The 9156-nt window shown below is 37.5% G+C and overlaps 1 protein-coding gene across 1 annotated transcript in view; it reads left to right on the top strand.

Annotated features, from left to right (window-relative positions):
* Positions 1–9156, top strand: part of SLC13A1 (solute carrier family 13 member 1) — an 83874-nt gene that overhangs the window by 45497 nt on the left and 29221 nt on the right. The gene's annotated exons all lie outside the window — the stretch shown is intronic.

Genomic DNA, 9156 nt, shown 5'->3' on the forward strand with positions numbered 1-9156 from the left:
TACTGTTACTCCCGCTTTTCTCTGAATGCCATTTTCTTGAAATATCATTTTCCGCCCTTTCATTTTGAGCCTATATTTGTCTTTGGAGCTGAGATGTGTCTCCTGGAGGCAGCATATGGTTGGGTTTTGTTTTTTGATCCATTCTGCAACTCTGTGTCTTTTTATTGGTGAGTTCAGTCCATTTACATTTAGGGCGATTATTGAAATACGAGGTCTTCTTATAGCCATTTTATCTTTTACTTTCTGGTAGCTCAGTGTTCTCATTGCTTCCTTGTCCTTGTGTTTCTGTTTTCTTTATTTTGGTTGGCTTTTGGTTTTCCCTCTGGTTCTTGTATTATGTTATACACTTCAGTTCTGAAACTTTGGTGCGTGGTTACCATTACGAATATATAAAGGATAGTTATATGACTATATATATATATATAGTCATTCATTTTCTTCTGCCCGTGCCTTTTCTCCATTCCCCTTTGCAAATTTGGATCTTTGAATCCTCCCCTTTTCAGTCATTGTTGTCTCAATTTGTCCCTATGCATGCTGAATGTTCATTACTATCTTGCTATAGCAATTCTCTTCTTATTGTTTAAGCTTATAATGCCCTGTTCTTAGTAAGGGTTGCACTCCTCTGCTTCTATTTGTCTGTTAGTTGCCACTTTACTCCTAATTATGTATTTTTTTTTGTCATTTGTTTTAGGTGAGCTCACCCCTTTCAGTATTTCCTATAGTGCAGGCCTTGTAGTGGGGAATTCCCTCAATTTTTGTATGTCTGGAAAGGTCTTAATTTCTCCTTCATATCTAAAGGAGAGCTTAGCTGGATACATTATTCTAAGCTAGTAGTTGCACTTAATATTTTGAATATTTGATTCTGCTATTTTCTGGCTTGTAAGGTTTTCCCTGAGAAGTTTAATGATAATTGAATGGGTTTTCCTTTATAGGTTACTGTCTTCTTTTCACTGGCTGCTTTGAGAATTCCCTTTGTCAATGATTTTTGATAATTTTAATGCGATGTGTCTTGGTGAAGGCCTTTTTGGGTTGAGATAATTGGGTGTTCTATTGACTTCTTGAATTTCAAGCTCTAGCTCATTTTTTAGATTTGGGAAATTCTTATCAATTTTTTGTCTGAAAATGCTTTCCAATCCCTGCTCCTTTTCCTCGCCTTCGGTAATGCCCATTATTCTCATGTTTCCTCTCTTGATGGTATCAGTTAGTTTTTGTATTTCTCTTTCATTATTTTTCATTCTTCGGTTTCTTCTTTCTGATTTATTTCTAGATTTCTGTCTTTGATATCATTGATCCTTTCCCCCATTTGGTCGACTCTATTTCTCAAGCTTGTTATTTCATTTTTCAAGTATTGCAGTGTGTTCTTTATCTCCAGAAGGTCTATTCGGTTATTTTTGAGGGTTTCGATCTCCTTGCTAAAGAACTCATTCTGCTTATCTAGTTGTTTTATCAATTCCTGAAATTGTTGATATGATTCATTTCGGATCTCACTGAAATTTTTTGGAAGTATCATCCTGAATTCTCTTTCATTTAAGTCGCATATTTCTACGTCTATAACCTTATTTTCTGGAGATTTTTCTTTTTCTTTCTTGGTGGTTTATGGTGTTTAATGGACTATTCTACGCTTGAGCATTAATAGAAGTATATTCTGCTGTTTTTCCAGAAAGAAGATTTATTATATTAAGGTCTCTCTTTAGTCTGCTACAAAGAAAATGCTTTTCTTTTGCTTTCCAGTAGGTGGCATCTAAGCCTCTTGGATCCTTGCTTTATATAAAGCCTTAAAATGCCTTTTTTTTTTCTGATATATATTTAATCACGCTCGCTACTCTCAGTTTCAGTCCCTGTCAGTGTTAGCAACAGTTTCAGTAGCATTTGCTCAGATTCTCCTGGGGCTCCGCAGTTTGGTCTCAGAGGGTAAGCGGGGAGGGGCCTTCTGAGTTGGAGATTGGAGGCTCTGGCTCAGCCTTGGTTTTTCAACTGTGGCCGGTAAAGATCAGCTGTTGTTTTCCTGCCATCCTGCTTCTCTGCTTTCTGCCATGATGACTGGGCCCTGCCACCGGCTGCGTGAAACTCACAAATGTCCCAGGCAAGGCTGTTCAGGGAAGTCGCTGTACCTTCTCTTCTCCTCCTACTCCTGCAGGGAGCTCCAGCTATGAGAGGCAGCTTCTTTATTTCTCCCAGTCCACTGCCTGACACCCGGGATTCTGTCCTGTGGTAACTCTTATGCGCAGATCCCATGCTCAGATGTGCTGGTGTGCAGTTTGGGTGTTTTTTGTTGAGTTTTAGATATTCAGTTTATTGTTGTTTTAAGGGGAGAGATCCAGGATGTCCCTCACTCCACCATGTTTCTAGGATATCAAGAAAATTTTCTTAATGGAAAAATATGATTTTTATGAAAAAAGACCTACTGCATGCCAGTATAAGAGATGAAACAGACTCAAATAGGAAAAGATATTGAGATTTCAGGATACCATGGGTAAAGAAAAGAGAAAGTTTTCAGAAAGGAGGAAAAACGCATTCCTTAAAAAAGATGAAAAATATAAATGGCTGAAGAGTTCTCTATAGCAGCACTGGGAACTCAGAGACAGTAGGAAATGATGTCTTCAAAATTCTGAGTAACATTTATTTCCAATCTAGAAATCAATAGCCAGTCAAACTATCAATGAAGTGAGAGTATGACTAATGTCTAGTTAACTTGTTGCAGATCTAGAAAATAAAATGATTTAGGGCAGGCAGAAAGGCTCTGGGAGAGACGCCTCCAAGGCAATGAATTTAGTAAAATATTTGATGTGTATTATGTATCTATCCTATCAGTTGATTGTTCTAAGAGAAGATTTAAACAACCACAGAATATTTAGGGCTGATTTAGTGATATGTACCTGGAAAACTCAGCAAGTAAGGATGTGAGGGGAGTGCAAAACAGGAGAAGGAATAAATATCCTATTGCACAACTGTTAATGGATTTCTAGACAACATTCAAAACATCGAATTCTGCTCTAAACAAAATTATAATTATAGCCATAACGGGAGGGTGATGGAGACGTGAAAAGTATCAGTGTGTTCAGTGAAGGAAGCTGTGAAAGAAAGCTGTATTCTCCTCATCTAACATAATTCAAATTTAATTATAATGCCTACAACTGAGAAATCAAGAGATGGCATCATATCAATATTATTTAGGTAAATGCAAATAAATATCCAAAGAGCTAAAGATTTTAAACTGGCTGATTTTGGCAAGCAGAAAATGGTAAGCAGGAACTAATATTTTGTGCTATTAGCCTTGCATAATTATTTAAATGTAAATAGAAACCCTAATGTTTTCATACCACACTCATCCAAATGAGTTGTTTTGCACAGCGCTGTGTAGAGCACTGATTAAGTCCATGCGGATTCAAGTATGTGTTTTTAACACCTGGGCTTGGAAATGTGTAACATGTCTGAGGAATCTGCAATCACTGCCACCAGGTGGCAATAGTGAGTTATACCTAGACCAGCAAAATTTCTGCTCTGAAATGTCCCTTGAGCACCACCCGTGTGACGGTGTCATAGAATTTTGATTTTGGTCATGTCCTAGACAAAATTTTTTTCAGTCACTTAGGAGAATTTGTGGGAGGTATACTCGCAAAGTCTTAGATGTCATATATTTGCGCAAAATACAAATGTATGACACGATTGGGATCGAATAAAAACATGATAGGTTACAACTGTTTTGGTGAAAGCAATGCGAAGTGTAATTAAATGTAAAGTCTTAGATATAGGTTTAAAAACTCACATAAGTAAAAAGTGTTCTGGAAGACAGGACGATACAAAGAAAGTCATTGAGAGGGAACTCATGCATGGAGTCTGGCTTCGTTTCTGCTGTGACCAGCTGTGTCACAACAGAGACTCATTTTGCTATTCTGAAAAAATGAGGTGTTCATACCATAAAATCTCTAAATATATGTCTGCTCTAATAGCCTATGACTGTTTCATATATTAAAGTTTTTATGATTGTGGATGATTCAAAAAAGTATCAAGAAGGTAGCAGATATCCCCATAACTCCGTTGTTAACATTTTGGCATATTTCATTTCAGTCTTATTTCTAGGCATATATACATATGTGGATATATTTTTTATTTTTAAAAATTACATCATTCTGTATATTTAATTTCATCACAAAACAGACAAAACAAGCACATTCCCATTCACAATATATACATGGCATTATCCTCTGGTTACCAGCACGGGAGATTTTCTCTGGCCACTTCGTCCCTGACTGTTTTCAGCCTCACTCCTCTAGATGCTTTGCTCCTCCTCCCTTCTTTACTTCAGAATTCTTTTTTTTTTTCCTTTCTCAAATTCTTAAGAGAAAAATGTAACACACACAAATACAGACACACACCAAATTCCTCCTCTACTTCTATAGAAATGCAGTGATTATTTTGTTGTTCTAATACCTACAAACACATGCATTCAGGGTCTTTCTATCCCAGATGATTTATTGCAACTCGCTCTTAGGTTTGGTTCAAACCCTTTGAACTCAGGTTGAAATTACTGCAGAGCTGACTAATCTGCGGAGGGCCCTCTCCAACTCCTTTTTTGTAGTTTCTGTACCCATCATTGGCTCAATTATTGGCTCATCTCTGGCTTTTTTAAGAGCTCTATTTTTCTGCCTATTGCCTATAGTGGTAAATAAGTAAAATAGTAGTAGATACTGTCTCTCTGGTCCTCATTCTTTACCCCTTATTACAGCATACCATCTCTTCAACTAGTTCAGCTCAGCAATCACATGGCCTAAGCAAAATAACAGTAGAGCTGACTGCATGGGGCTCATGTTGACTAGCAGACAGCAAAAGTGGTACACTCCATCTCATCTCTCAAACATCTTCATTTAACTGTGTGTTATGATACTAGTGTTGCGATTTACTGTAGAATTTGAATTTACCTTGAATTTTTAACATTTCTAACTTGTCCGTGATGTTTACATAAACATCACCTTATGTGCAGTAGTATTAATGTATGTTGTAAAGCAGCGGTCCCCAACCTTTTTGGCACCAGGGACCAGGGCTCCTATGCGAATCTAATGCCCAATGACCTGAGGTGGAGCTAAGCGGTGATGCTGGTGCTGGGGTGTGGCTGCAAATACAGACGAAGCTTCACTAGCTCTCCCACCTGCCGCTCACCTCCTGCTGTGCAGCCAGGATCCTAACCATTAATGTATGTTGTAAAGCAGCGGTCCCCAATGTTTTTGGCACCAGGGACCAGGGTTTCTATGAGAATCTAATGCCCAATGACCTGAGGTGGAGCTAAGCGGTGATGCTGGTGCTGGGGTGTGGCTGCAAATACAGACGAAGCTTCACTAGCTCTCCCACCTGCCGCTCACCTCCTGCTGTGCAGCCAGGATCCTAACAGGCTAAGGACTGATCCGCAGCCCTGGGGTTGGGACCCCTCTTATGAAGATCTTTAAATAAGAAAAAAAATGTGGAAAAATCTATAAGGGGTAAAGCATGGCAAATATATTAATATTTTCCTATTTTGATTTTTTATTTTATATTTTCCAATGCATTTTGTATCATTGTTATATATACATATATTCACACATTTGCTGGTAAGCTTTTATATAAAATCAAATTTCTAACTTTGCATTTCTGAAAAATTTAATGTGATGATGAGAAATTATATACACATTACATCTTTAAGTTTACTTTCTTATGATCAGTTTAAGAATATCAAAATTATACATCACTTCTGGTTTGCCTTTGAAGTCTTTCCTATAGTAAAACATTTAATACTTAAGCTCTAATTTTCACTTTGTTTCACTCATAAGAATTTATAATTTTATTTTGCTATTTTATTTATTTACCATTTTTCAGATTTTTAATGGAAACATTTATCATATGGAATATGAGTCATTTTTATGTAGTAAACATAAGGCAAAGGAGACATCTGTAAATTAATTTATTTTGAGTAAAGAGTAGATACCCCTGGGAGCTAACCTTTAGGTTAATTAGAAAGTAAAAGGCAAATTACAGTCCAATGCACCTGACCCTGTCATGCTAAATACCATTCCCATATGCAGGGTGGCATTTAGTGAGTAGAAATTTATTCTTATCATGATGTCTCAAAAAGATCTTTCAGTCACAGACAGCATGTTTAACTGTATGGAACATGGCAATCCTTCTGTTTGTATATTTCATAAATACATCTAGATTTTTTTAAAAGACTGCAGTGTGTAGAACAGATCTCAAATAGTCAAGAATTGGTGCAAGAAAGCGCAGAAAGAGGCTATTACAGTAACGCAAATCAGAGATGATGTCAACTTAGACCAGCACGATGATGGGGGTGGAACAACCCGAACAGAGTCTAGACAAATTTAAATAGATAAAATTGAGAGGACTTAGTGGGATGAGGAAGAGAATGATTTCGAGGAGGACAGACAATCTAGTATAGTAGCTGAGCTCTACTTGGTTTTATGATCTAAGTCTGCCAGCTCTGCGACCTTGGGCAAGTCACTTAACTTCTCTAGGTCTTGTATCTTCATGTGTAAAGTGGGATAATAATAGTACTAATCTCATTGTGTTGTAAGAATAACAGGAAATAAACCATTTATTTGATTTCAACTTAAGATGGTGTTTATTACATCTTAAGCACACTATAAATGTTTGTAATTATGGTGATGGTAATGCTATTATCTTAGTTGGTTAATTGTGAAGAAGAACTAGGTTTCAGGGAGGAAATAATGAGTTTGGTTTTTAACATTTTGGGATTGGTGTTTTATTTAAGACATTTAAATTATGTTGAACAGACAATCTGATGAGTTGACCTAAAAGGAGCAGTCAGGGCTGAAGATAGGAGTTTGGTAGTCTGGTATATTTATATTCATTAAAACAATGAAAACATATGAGATTTCCTAAGGAGAAATATTACTGTGAGAAGGAACAAGTGCCTATGACAGAGTTTCAAGAAATTTCAGTTTTGAGGAAGGGTAAAGGAAAATAAACTGGCAAGGGAGACAGAGGAACAGGTAGAGATGTGGAAGAAAACCAGAAGAGTGAGATATCATGAAAACCCAATAAGAGTTTCCAGCAGAAAGGCGTGATCAACTCTTTTGGGTGCTGCTGTGAGGTCTGTAAAATCAAGACTAAAAAGTATTTGTTGGGTTTAGTAATGTGGAGGCTATTGATAATCATAGCAAGTGACTTTTGGATGGATTGAGGAGACAGAAACTAGATTAGAGTGGCTAAAGAAATGTACACAACTCTTTTTGAGTAGGTTGGCTGTGAAAATGGAGATGAGTTAGGGCAGTAGTTTAATTGAAAGGAGGATGAAGAAGCTTTTTTTTTGGTAAAGATGACTTGAAAATGAATAAATGTTAGTGGGAAAATTCCAGCAAAGCCTATTGTACAAGGTTTCTGAGAAGGCCTGAGGGATTGGAGTTCAGAAAAAGGAAGTTGGAAGGGAGACATTTATTCTATTATGAATGCAGAGAAAGAGAGGGCAAGCCAGATGCAAGTAGGTTTCTGCATTTGACAGTGAGACATTTGACTGCTGGCTTCTATTTTACTTGCGGAATAGGAGGCGAAGCTACCTGTGAAGAGTGAGAGGGAGCACTGAGAAGAGAATAGGAAAGGTTTTAAATTTTCTTATGGAGACAGAGCAGTTTGGTCAGAGAAACACAGTAGGGTAGAGAAGTGGCAAAGACACAGCAGTTGACGTTCATGATCATGAATGTAGGGAACCCAATCTCCTCTACTTTGTGTGTAATTCTTACCAACAATACTTGGCTGCTTAAGGGCAGGCAGGACACAGAGAAAGTAAATGGTTGGATTCATCCAAAATTGAAAGTTTGTTTAATAACTACCATTCAAAGAGAGACAAGAAAGAGAGTTTAGGGTTTTGTTAAGAAAGTTATTGATGTTGGTGATGGTTTCACGGGTGTATACTTATCCCCAAACTCACCGAGTTGTATATGTTAAATATGTACAACTTTTTACATGTCAACCACACCTCAATAAAGTGGCTTAAGGATGCCTAAAAAAGAAAGTTATTGCATTGATTTATTATGGAATCTAAATTGTAAAGGAACTAAAGAAAGGGAGGAACAATCTACTGGGAATAAATAGATGCCTCAGGGACCTAGACTTACCAACAGAGTTGGAGGACATCAGGGATAGAAGTAATTCAACAGCAAAGCCAGAAGCAGCAGCTGTGGAAAAGGAGCAGAATTCTTTGTTAAAAGAGTGGTAAGATGAGACCCTTTCTACCCTCAAGGAACTATAACATCAAGCATATACTGTAAGTATTCCCGTATTATCCTAACACAGGGCTTGCAAGGGAAATGACCAAAAATCAGTTTTAGACTCTAAAACTTAGTTTTGAAAACAAGAAGGCCAAGAGATAGTCTACCTTTGGAACAAGTTGTAATATGTTCCCTAACCACCTCTAACCTGTACCACCAATGTAGGGAGGAGCCTCTCGCTAACGTCAAGACAATGAGCTAGAGAAACCACCATTTGCAGAACTTGAGAATCTTTTTTCCAGACTTAGAAGGGATCGATGGACTAGTATTTGACACACACTTGAAAATTTTGAAAGTGAAGGTTATGTCTGAATCTCCTTACCTAATGGAGTTTTAGCTGCACTTCCACTGCCAACAGGGAAGAGGTGCCTGTTTCTCATGGACCAGTTGCTTTTGTCTTTTATCCAGAAAGTTCTATTCTTAAACAAAACAAAATAGTGATTTCCAAGATGGAGCCATTTGAGGATGTGCTGCTGTCCAGGATGGAGCTGTAGGACAGGGTGACTGAGGTAGAGCCGAGTTGAAGGTCTCTGGAAATGAGGTTAAAAAAATCTGTGAGGCCAGGATATATGAAGGGTTATTCACGAACATGTTATGATTATCCAGATGCTGACAGGATTTTGAGGATGGAAGAGTATTGTGTGCTGTGTGCAAGTGTCATCTTAAATAATAGCAGTGTGTGCCCAGGAGGTGAGACTATCATGGTCAAAAGAATGGAGAAAGAGATACACAAATTACATGAGCCTTAAAGAAAAGTAAATTTATTTTCATGATAGTAGAAGATTAATGTTCTGAAGGAGATAGTGGGGAACAAGGAGGACACTGACTCCATCTCTCTATGCTGAAGTATATGGGGTTAAGAACGTTCAATTTCAGAAGTGAT

This window comes from Pteropus alecto, unplaced genomic scaffold, assembly GCF_000325575.1.
Source record: "Pteropus alecto unplaced genomic scaffold, ASM32557v1 scaffold22, whole genome shotgun sequence".
NCBI lineage: Eukaryota > Metazoa > Chordata > Mammalia > Chiroptera > Pteropodidae > Pteropus > Pteropus alecto.